Below are 20571 nucleotides of genomic sequence, written 5' to 3' on the forward strand. Positions count from 1 at the left end.
TTATGGCCTATATCTTTATGGGCTATATAGACACAAGGATCATTTTCTCCACCAGTGGGGTGGAATACAGTAGCTGTTTAACAATGCTACCCAACAATTTAAGGGAAGAAATGAAGAATCCCAGACCCTCTTGAAACTGCAGGTGGAATTTAGGGAAGCAAAGTATAACCCAGCCTCTTACCCCCGAATTTGGAGACAGCACTTTTTCTCATGTCAGAAGTGCCTTTTGGCTCTCTCTAACTATCACAGAATTTTATTGGTAATTGTACATTTTAGAAGCCCTCCTACCCCAAAGGCACAAGGAGCACTGTAAATAATTCATGATAAAATGTATACAAACATTATAAAGCTGCAATAATAGTATGGCATGCTCCTCTTTTGCCTCCACCGAAAGTCCAGTGCTTCCAATGGCACAGTGCCACCTCCCCAGCCCCAGGCTGGGTCGTTGGTTCAGTCTGACTAGCAGTACTACTAACCCTCATCTCCTGCTTGGTTCATTGGTTGTTCTGTTATGTTCACCCACTCCACCCTGACTGCAATGCAATTCACTGGGAACAGACACCAGTGTGTGTGTGGGAGCGGGGGGGATAGAGAGAGAGAGAGAGGTGTTGTGTGTTCCTTCAACATCTCTCCTTAAAGGTCACCGGTTTCTCTGATCCATGGTGACGCCGTAATTACCCAGACAATCTTAATAAAAACAAGATTGATTAAAAACCAAGACAATGTAGAGTTAAAACAAAAGAAATCATTTGTTTAACATCTCCAGATTTACACGTCTCATAAACCAAATGAGATAAGGCATGTTCTGTTTAGTCGCAGAGGGGAAAAAAGGGAATAGCTTACATACCCTTGAAAGTAATCTCCTCTCTGACCCCTGGGATCAGCCTGTCAGCATCACTTTGTGACTAGATACTAACCCCCTTTCTGTGTCTTGAAATCTCCATCGGGCCTTTCCATCTGGGTCAGCTCAGCTTGCATCCAGAAATTCCTCTCTTGGGCCAGGGCTGTTTAGCCTTACTTTCCAAATCAGTCTTCTCCAGTCACAAATGTGGATGCCCGCTGCATTGAAGATGGCCTTTTGAGGATACACAGCCTTGGTCTGCCCCAGGGCCACCTTCACCCCCTGACTCACTCAGGAGGCCACCCAGCGTGTCTGGGCTGTGGGAGAAGGCAACCAAAAAATATAACTCAAAGTGGAGACTCAGTTCAAAAAGTTTGAAAACAGCTTAGGGTGCAGGGAGGGGGTAGCTAGGGGCTGTGTGCAGGCAGGGAAGTAGCTTAGGGTGCAGGCAGGTGGTAGCTAGGGGCTGTGTATGGGCGGGGTGGGGCTCACAGTGTGGTTCCCACCTTCAGTGGGTGGGGGGGCACTGGGGCTCCTGGCTTCAGCACTGCACTGCTCCTGGCTTTGGAGAGTTGGTGGGGATGCCAGTGTCGTGGCACAAACTGCTCCGCAACACCAGCATCAGTGCCGTGCTGCTCCTGGCTTCGGGAAGGGAGCGCTGCCTTCAGCCCCGTGCCGCTACTGGCTTCGAGGAGAGAGCACTGCCTTCAGCCCTGCGCTGCTCCAGGTTTTCGGGTGGGGGAGTGCCATCTTCAGCCCCACACCACTCCTAACTTTGGGGAGGGGTGGGGAAGAGCAGCACCTTTAGCCCTGTGCCGCTACCAGCTTCGGGGGAGGGGCCTTCAGCCCTGCATCACTCCTGGCTTTGGGGGTGGCATCGGCTTCAGCCCCACGCTGCTCACGGCTTCAGCGCCGGCGCTCAGGGCACCAGGTTTTAGCTGTGGGGCCCCTCGGCCCCCCTGAAAGGGCTCAGGGACCCCCAGGAGGCCGCGTACTCCCGATTGAGAACCGCTGGTCTACGCTACAAACTTACGTCATCCTAACTACGTCGCTCAGGAAAATCCAGACCCCTGAGTGCCATAGTTATACCAACCTCTTCTTCCCCCCCCCCCCCCGCCCTCCCTTTGTAGACAACACTGTGTCGATGGGAGGGCTTCTCCTATGAACATAGCTACTGCCTCTCGGGGAGGTGGAGTACCTCCTGACAGTAGAAGGTCTCCCATTGGCATAGGTAGCATCTTCACTAAGCGCCGCAGCTGCAGCATTGTAAGAGCAGACAAGCCCAGAGACCTATAACAATAATTAATAGCATACTTCAGCATTTGAAAGATCAAACTCCCAGGCTGCATTCCAGATAGTCTTCCATCAGCTCAGGTCCCCACTTCTTCAGGCCTCTGGTTTAAAACATTCATTTTTATCTATTTCTGCTCCAAGCAGTTTTTCGCTTCCAAATAATATGAATTATAGGCAGGTCCCCAGACCCTCCATCACATCCTCCTACTCATCCCCCTCGCCACTTTTTGTAGCACCTTGAGTTTTCCCTTGACCTTTCTCACCTACATATTATTTATTGTACAGTATTGCCAAGGAACCCCAGTCAAGGATCAAGGCCTCACTATGCTAGTCACTGAACAGACAAATAAGGAAGAAGACAGTCCCTGCCCCATAGATCTTACAATCTACTGTCTGGCTTAACTCTGCTAAGCTGCTGCGCTATTATTAGATCACAGCCTGAGGTAGTCCATTCAGGCAAGACAAACAAGGCACCAATGTGCGTGTGGGTTTTAGTATCACATCCATCATCTGCTAGCTCTGAGGGCTCTCTGGGGAGGTCTGGCTGGACTTGGCACAGACGTGCCCGTACCCATCAGAAAGGTCTGTTTAGCTGAAACATGCTGGGGAAATGGCCGTGCACAGCTCCCACAAACCCAGGAACAGATGGGCAGTGGAAACACTTTGCAATGGTGGGCGCATTGAAGGACAAACATGGAGGGAGGCAAAATGCAAAGCGGAGCACCGTGAGGGGGAAAGAGCAGTAGCAGGAGTACTGCTAAATCCAGAATAAAGTGAGATGGGGCCGCAAAGCGCTTTGTCTTTGTTTATAAAGAAGTTTATATGGCCTTATCCGCCCCCTTTTTTAAAAGCAAATTGCAGCAGATTGTGGTTTATGGTAATGACAGTCCCAGAGGAGCATGTTTCTCTTGGTGACATTGAAGTAAATTGCATTACTCAAGCCGTATACTACGGATGGCTAATGAGATGTGTGTATGGCGAAGGAGAGATTGCTGCTTTTATGATGAGACTGAACTATCAAGATGACTGTGTGTATGGCGGGGGACAGAGCAATGTAGGGGTGGGTGATTCTAACTCAAGGCATTCTAAGGGTATGTCTATACTTAAAACATGACAGCAGCACTGCTGCAGCTGCACCGCACTTGCGTTTCAGTGTACATACTCTTGTTGGCATAGGTAGGACTTCTCCTGTCACCATGAGTAATCCACCTACCCAAGAGGCAGTAGCTAGATCAATGGAAGAATTCTTGTCTGCACTGGGGTTAGGTCAGTCTAGTTGTCTCTCAGGGGTGTACATTTTTTTTTTTTAATACCGATATAAATTCCTAGTGTAGACCAGGCCTAACACTGATGCTGTTAGGTATGCGGGACACCATTCACATAAAAACTGATCCAAGCTTTCCTTCAAAGCCCTTATAGAACTTTAAACATTTTGTGACTTGCAAAGATCTGGGTTATTTTTTTTTCTGAGGGGAAAGGGCCAGATCTCATGCTGCACTGGTATTTTATGATCTGGGCCAGAATCGTGTGTGGAAAACAGTATCTGAAAAGCTATTCTTGCAGTGTTCCAGAGCTAGCTGAAACAGTGAAATCCTCCATGAGAGTCAATTGCAGTGAGGTTTGCAACCTAGATTTGCAGACCTGAGCCAGTTGGGATGGGCCTGTGAATTGAACAGTGAGAAGGTCTCCCCTCACTAGATACTCTTGGTGCTATAACTGCTAAAGGAAAAGGGATTTTGACGTATGGGTAGTGCTGGTTTCTGTGCTCTGCTTATTACACGAAGATCGGGGCCGGCTCCAGGCACCAGCGCGCCAAGCGTGTGCTTGGGGCGGCATGCCGCGAGGGGCGCTCTTTCGGTTGCCGGGAGGGCGGCAGGCGGCTCCGGTGGGCCTCCCACAGGCGTGCCTGTGGAGGGTCCGCTGCTCCCACGGCTCTGGTGGAGCATCGCAGGCACGCCTGCGGGAGGTCCACCGGAGCCGCGGGACTGGCGAGCAGCAGAGCACCCCCAGCGGCATGCCGCTGTGCTTGGGGCAGCGAAATGGCTAGAGCCGGCACTGACAAAGATGTATCATTCTATACCTTTAGCAGAAAGAAAAATCAATGGCTCATCTAGTCAAGTATCTTTGACTCCAGATCATTCCAATGGCCTGTTTAGACTGACACAGACCAGTGCTTCAGAGGCATTGCATCTCTTGTGCTCTATGACCTAACTGTGCTCTTCATTCCACACTATTGCAGCTAATTGTGACATAGTGGGGAGTTTTGGGTAATTGAGTCTTGAAAAGCTGGCTTTGTTTGGTTTTTGTGGGAGGACATTTGAACATGCTGTATTATTATTATTATTTATTATTATTCAAAACATGTTTGTCAAGAAGCTTTTTGGTGTGTTTGAATGCAAATAAAGGTCAAGCCCTGGAGAACAGAATACATCCAATAACAGGCACAGTGCTCATCAGCTAGAGTGGAGATCCCAGAGCTGGCAATAGCAGTGGATGCTTCACAAATGGTACCCATGTTTTCTGGTATAGTGGTGAAGAGTCCCTTTCATTAGTGTTTATATCTGACTCTAAAGGACAGAGGCACTTGTGGATCATGGCTCTGGCAACCACCTGTAAATCGAGGGCAAGGACAGAGTCTGCTAAGGCGCATGGAGGTTACTAGTTGTATTTGTCAGTCAAATACAACAGAAACAAGCAGCAGTTGCTCCCTGCTGTAGCTGCCTGCAGCAGACATGTCCTGTGATGATTACAGCAAATGAGGAGGAAGGAATATCATTAGTGAGGATATGAAATGTAGGACTGTGTCATGGCTGAGTGCTTTATGCAAAGAAGTAGCCTGGACTGGCCAAGTCTGTCTCTCCTCCCCCAAAAACCTTGTCATCCAAGGCTTCCTGCTGTATAATCAGTGCTTTATCGGAAGCACCCATCCAGCTCTTTTCTGACTACTGTCCATTTTTGCAGAGAGGGAGAGGATTGCAGACCAGGGTCAGACTCATCGACAGTTCACACATAGCCCACAGCTAGGCATTTGCTAAAAAAGCTGGCAGGTAGTCTGAAGATCTTTCCCCTGCTCCACTGTGTCTGTATAGAAACCCCCAGCATCCCTTTGGTTTCAGTCTCCATATATAGAGCTCCAAGCGACTTCTTCTCTTACAACAGGCAGGTATTGTCCTTACCGGTTTTGTGCTCTTGTCAGAGCTGACTACAGGTCTTACTGGTCTCGTCTGTGCCCCCCTCACCTCACCTATTGGGCAGAGGCGATTCCACAGAGCCTGCGGAGTGACTATTACCTTATAAAACAGGGGTAGGTCAGGGCAAGTAACTGGGATGGGTTTAATTCAACTTGTGGTTAAACAGCGGTTTAGTCCTGGTTTTCAAAGTTGGGGAAATGCCTGCTTACTGGGATAGACTTACTGGGGTATGCGCACATCACTGCCCTCTAGGGAATGTAAACTGACCTGTATGTCTATGTGGCTAATATCACCCTCTAGTGGTTGAAGGCCCAGATGGAGAGTGAACACTTAATGATATCAACTGTTAACAGAGATTTTCCACTAGTGGAAGTATGTAGGAACTTGTGATATTGGTGATCTGAGTTTGTCTCTGCTGCTCTCTGTGTACTGTTATCCCTTTTGACCTGAGTGGATAGGCAAAGTTGGGTACCCTGAGAGTAGAAATTGTAGTTCCAGTTGGGAGCAGAAATTGCTGATAAGTATTTCTTTGATGCAGTCTTGTTGACTCACAAGGAACATACAAAGTCCTGTGCGTCTGAACACAGACGGAACCAAGAACAAAAAGAAGCAGATTCTTAGCTTACAGTCCCCATGCCTCCTTAGGCACCACCAGACCCAAAAGCACTCTCTCCTGCTTTTGCCTGGGTCATCCTGTGCTTACAGACTCCTGCTTGGCTTTTCTTGGCTTTTTTCTTGTCTGTGACCTTAGTAGCTATTTATTCTACAGCGTGCAGTAGCAAGCCTCCCAGTCTGGGTCAACAGACTTGGGATAGTGGAGCTTGTGGCAGCACTCTAAGGCTGTGTCTACACTGCCACGTTCAGCGCTAAAACTTTAGTCGTTCAGCAGCGTGAAAAAACACACCCGAGTGACAAAAGTTTTAGTGCTGAAAAGCGCCAGTATAGACAGTGCTTTATCGCCGGGAGATAAAGCTCCACTGCCCGTTTGGGATGATTATTTTTTTTCGCTGAGGATAAAGCGTGGCTGCACTGCCCATAGCACAACGCTGCCGCGGCCGTGCTGTAACATGGGCAGTGTAGACATACCCTAAAAAATAACTGTAGACAGTGCATTGAGTTTCTTCAGAGTCTGAGCTCCAGCATGAGCCACAACGTCAAGGATGGGGATTTCCTGTGTGATCTGTCTTACTCCGACACACACCTACCCAAACAATACTCAGCCAAAAGCTCTTGCGCAGGTTCACACACACCTTTTAGCTGGGGCCTATGTTTAGTTTGTTATTTGAAGGATGAGTTCACACCCATCAACGTCAACAGAGCTTTAACCCAACCCATAACAAGGTTTCACCCAGCTCCTAACAGTACAGTTCAACAAATGACAATGGTGTGGTCATGTTTGGATTTGCTACTATTCCTCCACCTGTGTGGGTATCACACAACTACCCACAGGAAGCAGCTAAGGTTAGCTTCTTCCCATCCTGGGGCCCACTTGTTCCCAAATGCCAAATGCATAGGGGATTTTCACCTCAAAGAATGTGTCATCTTAAAGCTGACTTTCTCTGAGCACAGCTAGGGAGCTGTTGCCAAGGCTGGCCGGAGTAAATTCACTCCAGATGACAGCTGATGAAGGGATGGAGGATTTATAACTTATTCGAGTTCCCATACATCACCCTCTGTGTCACTCGCTTATGATGGCCCTGCCAAAAGATAAAGAAGTGCAGGACGTTCAGTACGGGCCATGGTGACAGGCCAGGGACAAATGTCTCTGTTGGGTAAATTGATTTGAATGGCTCTAGTGAAATATCAGCTAGGCTGAGAATATGATTGGGTTTAATGATCCTGCTGACTTTGTATCCCCATGGAATCCCAAGTGCTGGACAAGTTAATTAAAGTCATGTGTGGAACATATATATGTATGTGTGTGTAACAGTCAGGTATTGATTACTAGCACTCCTATCTATTTATCTAAATGTGATCTCCTGTTATTGCTAATGTAGTAACATTTGTGTGAGGCCAATAAATATCTGTATTTTATATGGTGTTTATCCAGGTAAAACTGTTCAGAAAATGTTTTCCAGTCCTTGGAGTCTAACAGGCAAAGACATAGGGGTATAAAAATGCATAATGAAAAGATGGAAAACAGACAAACTGCTTATTCTCTGCTGGTAAAGTTTAGTGGGCATAAAATTTAATATAGCATTGAGTGGAATTCCATTTTTTTCCTATGCACAACAGATCTGATTGTGGGCACACAACTTAAGAAACTATGGAGGAAATGAAAAATGTTTGTTTACCTTGTGTCCTGGGTAGTTGTGGCGGTGTAGTTATAGGGCAGAATCAAAAAGAAGGTTTTCCTTTCTGCTCACTTAAAGATGGCCCAGATTCTGCTAGGTTCAGGTCCAAAGTGTTTCCCCTGTTTTGTAGCTCAACAGCACCTTTCAATCATTATGGGCCCTGTCATAAACAGATAGCTAAGGGTTAATGTCTCTTTCACCTGAAGCACCTGACCAGAGGACCAATCAGGAAACCGGATTTTTTCAACTTTGGGTGGAGGGAAGTTTGTGTCTGAGTCTTTTGTCTGCCTGCCTGCTTTCTCTGAGCTTTGGAGAAGTAGTTTCTACTTTCTAGTCTTCTGTTTCTAAGTGTAAGGACAAAGAGATCAGATAGTAAGTTCTATGGTTTCTTTTCTTTGGTATTTGCATGAATATAAGTGCTGGAGTGCTTTGATTTGTATTCTTTTTGAATAAGGCTGTTTATTCAATATTCTTTTAAGCAATTGACCCTGTATTGTATCATCTTAATACAGAGAGCCCATTTGTATGTATTTTTCTTTCTTTTTATATAAAGCTTTCTTTTAAGGCCGGTTGGAGTTTTTCTTTACTTCAGGGAAATTGAGTCTGTACTCACCAGGGAATTGGTGGGAGGAAGAAATCGGGGAGATCTGTGTGTTGGATTTGCTAGCCTGATTTTGCATTCCCTCTGGGGGAATAGGAAAGTACTTTTTGTTCCAGGATTGGGAACGGAGAGGGAGAGTCACTCTGTGTAGTTTCACAGAGCTTGTGTCTGTGTATCTCTCCAGGAGCACCTGGAGGGGGGAAGGGAAAAAGGATTATTTCCCTTTGTTGTGAGACTCAAGGGATTTGGGTCTTGGGGTCCCCAGGGAAGGTTTTTCAGAGGGACCAGAGTGCCCCAAAACACTCTAATTTTTTGGGTGGTGGCAGCAAGTACCAGGTCCAAGTTGGTAACTAAGCTTGGAGGTTTTCATGCTAACCCCCATATTTTGGACGCTAAGGTCCAAATCTGGGACTAAGGTTATGATATGAGTGGCAGCAGGTGGGATATAGACAGAATCCAGAAGCCAGTAGGAATATTATATTTTTCTTTTCTCTGCTAAGGGCTTTTTAGCAGAGAGAAACAGTTTGGTTTTAAAAGGGAACCAGAGAGAATTTTTTTTTCTGCTCTCTCTGGCAGTTTGTGGCTTGCATAATAAGCAAGAAGCCATTAAGAGACTGTTAAGGGTCTTTTGTCACACAATAGCCCTCCCATTAGGAGGCAGGTACCAGCACTATAGGCATGCAAATAAAGTGGTTTTTCTGGTTTCCTTTCATTGAACATTAGCTAGAGAGAGAAAGGGAAAAAAGCACTGTTGCTAGGCAGACTTCAGGAGGCAACAGAGCCTGCAGTGCAGAAGATAAACACCGGAGGGCACCCCAACCCAAGAAAACAGGAACCATGACTTCTAAGGCAAAAATTGAGGCCGAAGAACAATTCAGAGAAGCTGAACACAGGCGACAACTGGAAATAAAACAAAAAGAGATGGAGATGAAAGAAAGAGAAGAACAGATCAAAGAGGCAGCCTACCAAAGAGAACAGGCAGCCTACCAAAGAGAACAGGCAGCCAAAGAGGCAGCACACAAAAGAAAACTAGAGGAAGAAGAGTTCGCCCACCGAAGGAAACAAGAAGAAGAAGAGTTGGCCCACCGCCGAGAAATGGAAAAGCACCAAAAAGAAATGGAAAAACAACAAAAAGAAATGGAAAAACAACAAAAAGAGAATGAAGAGAAGGAAAAACAGAGAAAACATGAACTGGAGTTGGCAAAAGCTGGGCTGCATGTGCCAGCCAACCCTAACAACCCGGCGCCCATTATTGCTCCACAGCACAGGAAATTTCCCACCTACAAGGCAGGTGATGACACCGAGGCCTTCTTGGAAAATTTTGAAAGAGCCTGTCTTGGGTACAGCATTCCCGAAGACCAATACATGGTAGAATTGAGGTCACAGCTCAGTGGACCTTTAGCAGAGGTGGCAGCTGAAATGCCTAAGCAGCAAATGAATGACTATAAACTTTTTCAAACCAAGGCCAGATACAGAATGGGGATAACCCCAGATCATGCCCGTTGGCGCTTCAGAACCCAAAAGTGGAAACCAGAGGTGTCATTTCCCAAACACGCCTACTACATTGCAAAAAACTATGAGGCCTGGATAACAGGAAACAACATTCAAACCTTGGAAGAACTGCACCTCCTCATACAAATGGAGCAGTTCTTGGATGGTGTTCCTGAAGACATCACACGGTACATACAAGATGGAAATCCCAAAGATATCGCTGAGGCGGGGGAAATTGGAGCCAAATGGATGGAACTGGCAGAAAGCAAAAAGCTACTGTCAAGGGGAACGATTACCCCAGGGGGCACACAGACCATAAACCCTACAACCGAGGACAGCCAAAGACCCCACATACCACCCAAGTAAAGCCACAGATACCTTACCCTTCAACCTCACCAGTCTCCAGTAACTCACCTCGGCCCAGTGACCCATCAGATGGAAGATGCTTTAAGTGTAATGAACTGGGACATATCAAGGCCAAGTGTCCCAAGAACACCATGCGAGTGCAATTCATTACACCACCATCACACCCAAGATCCCCAGGCCCAGGATGCCTCTCAAATACCCTTGGAAGCGAAGGGAAAATTTGAGAGTGGGCGGAAAGAAGGTTACTGCGTGGAGAGACACGGGGGCACAAGTGTCAGCTATCCACCAATCCTTCGTTGACCCCAAATTCATCAACCCAAAGGCCAAAGTTACAATTTACCCCTTCATGTCACAAGCTGTAGACTTGCCTACAGCTCAACTGCCTGTCCAGTACAAAGGCTGGTCAGGAATGTGGACTTTTGCAGTCTATGACAATTATCCTATCCCCATGCTACTGGGGGAAGACTTGGCCAACCAGGTGAGGCGGGCCAAGAGAGTGGGAATGGTTACACGTAGCCAAACCAGGCAAGCTTCCAGACCCATTCCTGTTCCTGAAGCCGTCCACAGAGGCCCCGTCTGTGTTACCAGAGACCCAGACAGAGGTAGTGGACCCGGATTCCATGCCTACCACTGAAACAGCCACAGCATCTCCAGTCCCAGGCCCGGAACTGGAACAGCAACCAGCACCAGCGATTGCAACCCCATCTTCAAACTCAACGCCAGTGGGCGCCAGCGAGCCAGAACTGGCAGAAGCAACAGACAGCCATACCCAAAAGGCTCAGCCAGAGCCTGAAATACCCTCAGGTGCACCAGCGGAGAGCGGTTCACCAGCAACGGAAACAACCCCATCACCTACATCGCTTCCAGAGGGACCAAGCCCAAGTCCACAGTCTGAGGAAGAACTGGTGACCCCAGCCTCAAGGGAACAGTTCCAGGCTGAGCAGGAAGCGGATAACAGCCTTCAGAAAGCTTGGGCGGCGGCACGGAGCACCCCACCGCCTCTCAGCTCTTCTAATCGATCCCGGTTTGTTATAGACCAAGGACTTTTATACAAGGAAATTCTTTCTGGTGGACACCGGGAAGAATGGCAGCCGCAAAAACAGTTGGTGGTTCCAACTAAGTACCGGGGGAAGCTCTTAAGCTTAGCCCATGATCATCCCAGTGGCCATGCTGGGGTGAACAGAACCAAAGACCGGTTGGGGAAGTCCTTCCACTGGGAGGGGATGGGCAAGGACGTTGCCAAGTATGTCCGGTCTTGTGAGGTATGCCAAAGAGTGGGAAAGCCTCAAGACCAGGTCAAGGCCCCTCTCCAGCCACTCCCCATAATTGAGGTCCCATTTCAGCGAGTAGCTGTGGATATTCTGGGCCCTTTCCCAAAAAAGACGCCCAGAGGAAAGCAGTACGTACTGACTTTAGTGGACTTTGCTACCCGATGGCCGGAAGCAGTAGCTCTAGGCAACACCCGGGCTAACACTGTGTGCCTGGCCTTAACAGACATCTTTGCCAGGGTAGGTTGGCCCTCCGACATCCTTACAGATTCAGGGTCTAATTTCCTGGCAGGGACCATGGAAAAACTGTGGGAAACGCATGGGGTGAATCACTTGGTTGCCACCCCGTACCACCATCAAACCAATGGCCTGGTGGAAAGGTTCAATGGAACTTTGGGGGCCATGATTCGAAAATTCACCAACGAATTCTCCAATAATTGGGACCTAGTGTTGCAGCAGTTGCTGTTTGCCTACAGGGCTGTACCACATCCCAGTTTAGGGTTTTCACCATTTGAACTTGTGTATGGTCACGAGGTTAAGGGGCCATTACAGTTGGTGAAGCAGCAATGGGAGGGGTTTACGCCTTCTCCAGGAACTAACATTCTGGACTTTGTAAGCAACCTACAAAGCACCCTCCAACACTCTTTAGCCCTTGCTAGAGAGAACCTAAAGGATGCTCAGGAAGAGCAAAAGGCCTGGTATGACAGACATGCCAGAGAATATTCCTTCAAGGTAGGAGACCAGGTTATGGTCTTGAAGGCGCAACAGGCCCATAAGATGGAAGCATCATGGGAAGGGCCATTCACGGTCCAAGAGCGCCTGGGAGCTGTAAACTACCTCATAGCATTTCCCAATTCCTCACTAAAGCCTAAAGTGTACCATGTTAATTCTCTCAAGCCTTTCTATTCCAGAGACTTACAGGTTTGTCAGTTTACAGTCCAGGGAGATGATGCTGAGTGGCCTGACGGTGTCTACTACGACGGGAAAAAAGACGGTGGCGTGGAAGAGGTGAACCTCTCAACCACCCTGGAACGTCTGCAGCGGCAACAAATCAAGGAGCTGTGCACTAGCTTCGCCCCATTGTTCTCAGCCACCCCAGGACGGACTGAACGGGCATACCACTCCATTGATACAGGTAATGCTCACCCAATCAGAACCCCACCCTACCGGGTGTCTCCTCATGCCCAGGCTGCTATAGAACGGGAGATCCAGAACATGCTACAGATGGGTATAATCCGCCCATCTACCAGTGCATGGGCATCTCCAGTGGTTCTGGTACCCAAACCAGATGGGGAAATACGCTTTTGCGTGGACTACCGTAAGCTAAATGCTGTAACTCGTCCGGACAACTATCCAATGCCACGTACCGATGAGCTATTGGAAAAGTTGGGACGTGCCCAGTTCATCTCTACAATAGACTTAACCAAGGGGTACTGGCAAGTACCGCTAGATGAACCTGCCATGGAGAGGTCAGCATTCGTCACCCATGCGGGGGTGTATGAATTCAATGTCCTTCCTTTCGGCCTTCGAAATGCACCCGCCACCTTCCAGAGGCTGGTAGATGGTCTACTAGCTGGACTGGGAGAATTTGCAGTTGCCTACCTCGATGATGTGGCCATTTTTTCAGACTCCTGGCCCGAACACCTACTACACCTGGAAAAGGTCTTTGAGCGCATCAGGCAGGCAGGACTAACTGTTAAGGCCAAAAGTGTCAAATAGGCCAAAACAGAGTGACTTACCTGGGGCACCAGGTGGGTCGAGGAACCATAAACCCCCTACAGGCCAAGGTGGATGCTATCCAAAAGTGGCCTGTCCCATGGTCCAAGAAGCAGGTCCAATCCTTCTTAGGCTTGGCCGGATACTACAGGCGATTTGTACCACACTACAGCCAAATCGCTGCCCCACTGACCGACCTGACCAAAAAGACCCAGCCAAATGCAGTTAAGTGGACTGATAAGTGTCAAAAGGCCTTTACCCAACTTAAGGCAACGCTCATGTCTGACCCTGTGCTCAGGGCCCCGGACTTTGACAAGCCATTCCTAGTAACCACGGATGCATCTGAGCGTGGTATAGGAGCAGTGCTCATGCAGGAAGCAACAGATCACAACTTCCATCCTGTCGTGTTTCTCAGCAAGAAACTGTCTGAGAGGGAAAGTCACTGGTCAGTCAGTGAAAAGGAATGCTATGCCATTGTGTACGCCCTGGAAAAGCTACGCCCATATGTTTGGGTACGGCGGTTCCAACTACAAACTGACCATGCTGCACTAAAGTGGCTTCATACTGCCAAGGGGAACAACAAGAAACTTCTTCGTTGGAGTTTAGCTCTCCAAGATTTTGATTTTGAAATTCAACACATCACAGGAGCTTCTAACAAAGTTGCTGATGCTCTCTCCCGTGAGAGTTTCCCAGAATTCAGTAGTTAAAAAGTGTTCTTAAAATGTAGAAGTCTGTTAGTTATATACTTAGTAGTATAGGTAAAGGTGCATGTGTTGTATTAATCTGTTTATTTTAAAGTTCTAGAAGGAAATCGCCGCCAGTGAGCTTCCCCACTGTCTGCAATTTGGGGGGCGTGTCATAAACAGATAGCTAAGGGTTAATGTCTCTTTCACCTGAAGCACCTGACCAGAGGACCAATCAGGAAACCGGATTTTTTCAACTTTGGGTGGAGGGAAGTTTGTGTCTGAGTCTTTTGTCTGCCTGCCTGCTTTCTCTGAGCTTTGGAGAAGTAGTTTCTACTTTCTAGTCTTCTGTTTCTAAGTGTAAGGACAAAGAGATCAGATAGTAAGTTCTATGGTTTCTTTTCTTTGGTATTTGCATGAATATAAGTGCTGGAGTGCTTTGATTTGTATTCTTTTTGAATAAGGCTGTTTATTCAATATTCTTTTAAGCAATTGACCCTGTATTGTATCATCTTAATACAGAGAGCCCATTTGTATGTATATTTCTTTCTTTTTATATAAAGCTTTCTTTTAAGACCGGTTGGAGTTTTTCTTTACTTCAGGGAAATTGAGTCTGTACTCACCAGGGAATTGGTGGGAGGAAGAAATCGGGGAGATCTGTGTGTTGGATTTGCTAGCCTGATTTTGCATTCCCTCTGGGGGAATAGGAAAGTACTTTTTGTTCCAGGATTGGGAACGGAGAGGGAGAGTCACTCTGTGTAGTTTCACAGAGCTTGTGTCTGTGTATCTCTCCAGGAGCACCTGGAGGGGGGAAGGGAAAAAGGATTATTTCCCTTTGTTGTGAGACTCAAGGGATTTGGGTCTTGGGGTCCCCAGGGAAGGTTTTTCAGAGGGACCAGAGTGCCCCAAAACACTCTAATTTTTTGGGTGGTGGCAGCAAGTACCAGGTCCAAGCTGGTAACTAAGCTTGGAGGTTTTTCATGCTAACCCCCATATTTTGGACGCTAAGGTCCAAATCTGGGACTAAGGTTATGATAGGCCCAACTGGGCCTTTGAAGCATTGACCTTACTGCATATTCTGTGGAGTCCCACAATCCTAAATGGCACTGTGCTTCCTAGGGTTTTATGTGCTGCTCCGTCCCTTATGTGAGGGTGCAGCATGCTCTCCCCAACGCATCCAGCTAGCTCTGCTGCCATGCACCCACTTGCACCCCATCCCTTCCCTTCTTCCTTTGGAAGTGGCTAGCACTCCTCGGGGGAAGGTCCTGGGGGGGAAGTCTCTGCACTGAGTAGAGGACAGGGACTGCCATTGTGGCTGGCTCCTTAGTAGGGAGCACAAGGTGGGGAAAACTCTATGTGCCCTCACGCTCCCTTTGTGCACCTGCACAGAGCCAATCACAATCCCACCCTAATTAAGTAAGCTGCACCACACCTTGGGAAGTAGTTGAACATTATTATCCTGTGTTACATCTGGGGAAACTCAGGCACAGAGGGAAAGTGACACTTGCCCAACGGCTCTCAGCAAATCAGTGATAGAGCCATGACTAGAACCCAGGAGTCCCGGGTCATAGTCCCCTTCCCTTTACACTGGAGCACATAGAGCATCTGCTCTTGCTTGTCATAACGCTTCACCTTTGTGTCCAGTGGGCAGCGCTGAGGAAGGTCTGGCTGTGATGGCTTTGAGAAGCACTGGGGATAGGGACAGATGAACTGGTTTGGCAGGAAGGAACATTTCCCCCATCCCCCAGGTTGAACCCAGCTTTCTCTGTTGGGGTGGAGAAAGTTTGGTGTAATCTCCCTTTTTTTCACCAGCCTTTCACTTCTCACAGCCCTCCCACCTAATTCCATCTCCAAGTGTGTGCAGGGAGATGGGAGCTGAGGGCAGGAAGTCTCTTCACATCTCACGAGCTCCAGGGCTTTTCTATGAGGGGTGTGTGGAGGGGGGATATTCCTTTGGGGTAGGAGGTGCGGTGGGCCTTTTCTGAGCCAGGCATAATAATATGTAACATCTTTCATCTTTAGATCAATGCTTTACAAAGATGGTCAGTATCAATTTACAAATGGGGAAACTGAGGCACAGAGCTGGAAGTGACTTGCCCAAGGTCACTCAGCAGACTAGAAAGTGAGCTCTGAACAACCCAGCGGAAAGTGAGTGCAAGAAGTGAGTTCTTCTTTCCTAGAGGCCTGGAGGGATGTGAGCTAAGGAGCAGGGGGAGGGAGCCAAGAAGAGGCAGTTTGGTGGTGGTGGTTCAGGAAGAGGGGGATTATTCCCCTAGTTCAGTCGCCTGTTGGTGGTTTCAGAGGAAGGTGCCTTTTAGAGGGCAGGTAGAAGAGATTTGGGGGCCACTAGGGCTTTGAGAAGAGGAGAATTGTGGCCAAAGAGAAGGAGCTCTGTGAGTCACAGGAAGGGAAGAATGAAGCCAAAGGAATGGGGTGGGTGGGGAGGAAAGAGAGTGTAAGATGGGGCATGGAGAAGGGAGAGAGGAAAGGAGCCAGGCGAGCTGTCCAACTGGGGATGGGCAGCCAGGTTTTTAGGTCACATCCAAGCTGAGCCTTTCTCAAGTTCTTAATCCTCACTGAACAGGAACTCCCAAATCACTGGGAGAGGAGAAGGAAGGGGCAAGAGAAGCTCTGAACTGTCTGAGAGCATCCTTGTGGGGAGAAATTAGCCAAGAAATGAAATCACTTTCCAGCCCCTGGTCTGTCTTGCTGTGAGGCTCCTGACTTGGGGAAATTGCTCTGTTCCCCGTGGCAGATAAAGGCACCTAAGAAAAACCCATTAATACCTCCTTCCTCTTTAGTGTGATTGGGCAGGGGATTCTGCTGGGGGAAACTGAGAATGCAGAGGACTCTGGCCAGCGAGCTGTGGGTGGTTAGGGTGAATCACTGGAGAGGGGCTCAGGATCTCAGCACAGAAAATCTCCCTTGGCTAGCGGTAATACTCGGTGGCATGACTTCTTGGTTCAATGTCATGGTATGGAGACACAATGTAAATCAATCACATTTTTATTGCTTCAACTTTCCTTAGAGCAGGCACATAAAAACACAGTACTCGCTACACATGCACAATAAAATGACAATATAAGAAATACATCACACAGCCAAAATTGCTGGCATAGCAAATGTTGGGTTGATGCACCATAGATAATATTCAGGATTCAAATTCAGTACTAAGATAAGCCCCAGAGCTACAGCCGGACTTGGGTGAATAAGTCCCACCTGCTCACAGGATATGTTGCAGTGGAATGCACTGGATTCCTATAAAAACACTGCCTGCTTCCTGCAAGCTCCAGGACTGTATTTGGCAGGGTATCATTTGATGCATTTCCTTTCTCTTTCCCTCTGCAAAGTGCCCACAGACAGGGCAGTAAATGACACAACCATTCTGTGATTAGTTCTTGGTTTATAGCTTGTTCAAAAGCAGTCAGTTGCAAGCATTCAGCTTTTGTCTATGAGCTGTTTTGATTGGACACAATATGGTATGACAGTTCCCTGATTGGATGAAGAGTAACTTTTTAGAATCAAGTTTCTGCTATAAATACTGGTGCGAAGCAGGTGTCATTCTCCACCACAGAAGTGGCTGCATTTCAGCGGTAGGTGAAAAATCAACTAATATCTTTCACTGGTCTGACAAGGATGTTTGACAGCTAATGAATATTTTCTAATACACTTTGAGATTCTGTGATGAAAGATGTTATAAAGTGCAAAGTATTATTATAAATAAATATATAGTATTTAATTACTGAAAATCCTCCATCTAAGGAGAAGTCTGTCCAAGTCAGCTAAGCATTGAGCAACCCAGTGCTGACTTGGGGATAAATAATTTAGGATGCTGTTTTTAAAAAAACTTTTTGGTATAATTACTTCAGTCAAAGTCCTGTCACAGGATCCTGCATCATTCCATTGGCAAAGGCTTCATTAAGGCTGCAGAAATGATAGCTGAAAATAAATGCCATTTATCTTAAAATAAAGTGAAGCTAATTAGGGATTCATATTAAGAATAGTGCTGTGTTAAATGAAGAGGTTGGGAGAAAATGAAATGAGAGTTAAAGAAAATAAACCCATCAGAGTTGTCATAAAAAAACACATTTGGTTCAGTGAAAGATGTACAGTTCATATTGGTTAAGTGCATTTCCAATAGAGCTCTTGATATTTATTCTGCCTTTGTCTTTCACCTTGTCCTGTACTAGTCATAATCCGCTAACCTGCTTACCATCTGCCTCATGGCTTGAATCATGACAAGGCCTGGTGCATGTGCTGGAAGGACCCTTCCTGAGCTGGCTAGAGGTGTTTTCTAGATAGGGTCCAATAGGGCTTTCCCCTCTCCAGTATCCATAATCAATCACCTAACACAGAAGTTGTCACACAGATAAGTTGCTAACCATCACCAAGTGGCTTATGATTTTCTCAGGATTTTGCATGGAGTTTGCATGGATTTTGCAGGTACCCTTCTCTTCCTGTCAGCCAACCCCACTGTGTTGGGTATGATGAATGTGTCTGTTCCTATCCCTGTTTGCCTTTGAATGCCTTTTCTCATTTGTGCTGTGAAACAGGAATTACCCAGCCTGAGCTCTTGCTGGGATGGCTGAGGTGACACTGAAAGGTTCACTGGATCTGACAACCCATCCTTTCCTTGAAAAAGCACATGCTGATTGTTAGGTTACCTTCGGGTGATGGCGACACCATGCTACGTAGCCAATAAACTTAACAAGCAGAATTGACCTGCATCCCTCTTCCTCCTGCGGTTGTGATCACCATTTCAGTAAGTCAGCTTCTGAGATTTTTTTAGTTTTAGTTCTAGTTTAGTTCTCTCCGTCTGGGACCCCCTTTCCCCAGACCACTTATGCAATGAGCTGAGGTAGGAAGGAGCTGGGCTGCTTATAAATGCATGAGACATTCAATTGTGGCCGTACTTACTCATCTCTTACCATTCTCACTCCCTTTCCCTTGAAGTCCCCTGAACACACAGGGGGCACCTGGTGGGACCATGCTGCTTACTTCAGTGACATGCAACCTGTGTGCTGAAAGTCAGTGTCTGTGTAACACCAACAGACCTGGTTGGTGGCAGCTGAGATCAAACCTGGGGCCTCTGGAACTTAGTGCATGAGCCTCTACCACATGAGCTAAAAACCAACTGGCTGTTAGCTAAGGCTGTACAGCAGACTCATTTTCTCTCTCTCCCTCTAAGTGGTCTCGGTTCTACTAGATGGGACAGAACACCACACCCAGGAGGTGTGTGGGTTTCACTTGCATATCAGCATCTTGATTTTATGCTCCTCTTTGGTAGGAGTCACAACACTGAGCAATTCTTCCCCTTCCAGCTATGATGTCCATGGACACTTGTTTGGTGGCAGGATTCCATCGAGAGACCCCTAATGGTACAGAAATAATAGAGAGGCTAGAAAATACATTGCGTTCACTGCAAAGCCAGAGTAACTTTGAGGCAACACCAGTATGGCTTTGCTTTCCGTGGGTTCTTCCTCTCTTTTCTGTACCACACCCAGCACCAAGCCCATAACCAATCAAAGCAGCCCATAAACAGCAGGCTAACCCAAATGCAAGGCTCTGGACCTTCCTCTTTGCTTCTGCACAGACAGCTTTATGGAGCTGAAAGGAATAAAAGTTCAATTAACCCATCCCAATGAATCACATTTTTCATTGCAAAGGGAGAAAGAGTATAGGGAAGAGCCAGTGCGTGATTGCTGGGTAGCTTTTGTAGACTGTTTTGCTTATGTTTCTCATGCAGCAAAGGGCAGCCGCATACTTGCAGCCTACAATGAAGATTAAGGGAAAGGACAGCAAGAAGAACAAAAGTGAAATCTCCAGGGGAGAGTACTCCCGTGTCCTCTGCAACAGGTTAAAGCAACTCAGCGCAAACTAGCTGCTGGCTCTGCACACAGGCAAGCTTCTTAGCCATTTAAAGGTGCAGTAGACAGAAAATGAAAACATCTGTTTCAGAGCATTTTACACCACATTCTCCTTAACAAAGAGGTGACCCCTTAACAAAAAGGCTCCTTTTCTGTGTACACGAACACAGGCAGAGGGCAGGCTTTACTCCTCTGTGTTCTGCTTAGCCACTAATGGATCATCACATTGTGGCGTGCACAGACTGGCATGGCCAGTGTAGGTCAGCAGCTGAACAGTTTTTGATATGAGTGCGTATGGTGGGTTGTTTTGAGACGGCAGCGTGGGGAGTCCCCTCATGCATTCCAGCGCTGGCGACACAAGCTCTTGAATGCAGGAGGCCGCCAGAAATTTGCTGGTCTTCATTTCTGATGTGTATATTTCAGGGAGTAATTGCTCCTCTTGAAATGGTAAGGTGCTCGGTGTGGTCCTATCTTAACCTTTCCCTTTATTTTATATTGTCTTTACTTCTCTGCTGTGAAGCTGAGCAACAGTGCAGGAGAGGAAAGTACAGTAACAGTAATGAGTGAAATGGCCTTCCTTAATTAGGGTTTTCTCTAACACTTGCACCTTCCCTTGGGGATCAATTAAATCTTTCAGGCACTGCTGTAAATTAAAATAATGTTTTGTATTTGTGATTTTGTATTTGATATTTTTGTAGCAGCTTCCATTGCAAGGGATCCCTAAGTCCTTTGCAAAATATGTACAAACAGCATCCCTGGAATGGAGCCACTTCTGTGATAGAATCTATCAACCTCCCAGTTGTGTCAAAGTCCATAAAACAGTGCTATATATACCTGAGGCAGCATGGTTGGTCCAGTGTGTGTCCTGGACGGGGGATCAGGAGACCTGTATTCTATTCCCAGCACTACCAGTTACTTGTTTGTGTCCTTGGGGAATTCACTGCCCCTTGGTGCCTCAGT

The 20571-nt window shown here is 47.2% G+C and overlaps 1 protein-coding gene across 25 annotated transcripts in view; it reads left to right on the forward strand.

Annotated features, from left to right (window-relative positions):
* The window catches only part of NRXN3 (neurexin 3), a 1481114-nt gene that overhangs the window by 727132 nt on the left and 733411 nt on the right, over window positions 1-20571 (forward strand). The gene's annotated exons all lie outside the window — the stretch shown is intronic.

The sequence above is a fragment of the Gopherus flavomarginatus genome, chromosome 5 (assembly GCF_025201925.1).
Source record: "Gopherus flavomarginatus isolate rGopFla2 chromosome 5, rGopFla2.mat.asm, whole genome shotgun sequence".
In the NCBI taxonomy this organism is placed as follows: domain Eukaryota; kingdom Metazoa; phylum Chordata; order Testudines; family Testudinidae; genus Gopherus; species Gopherus flavomarginatus.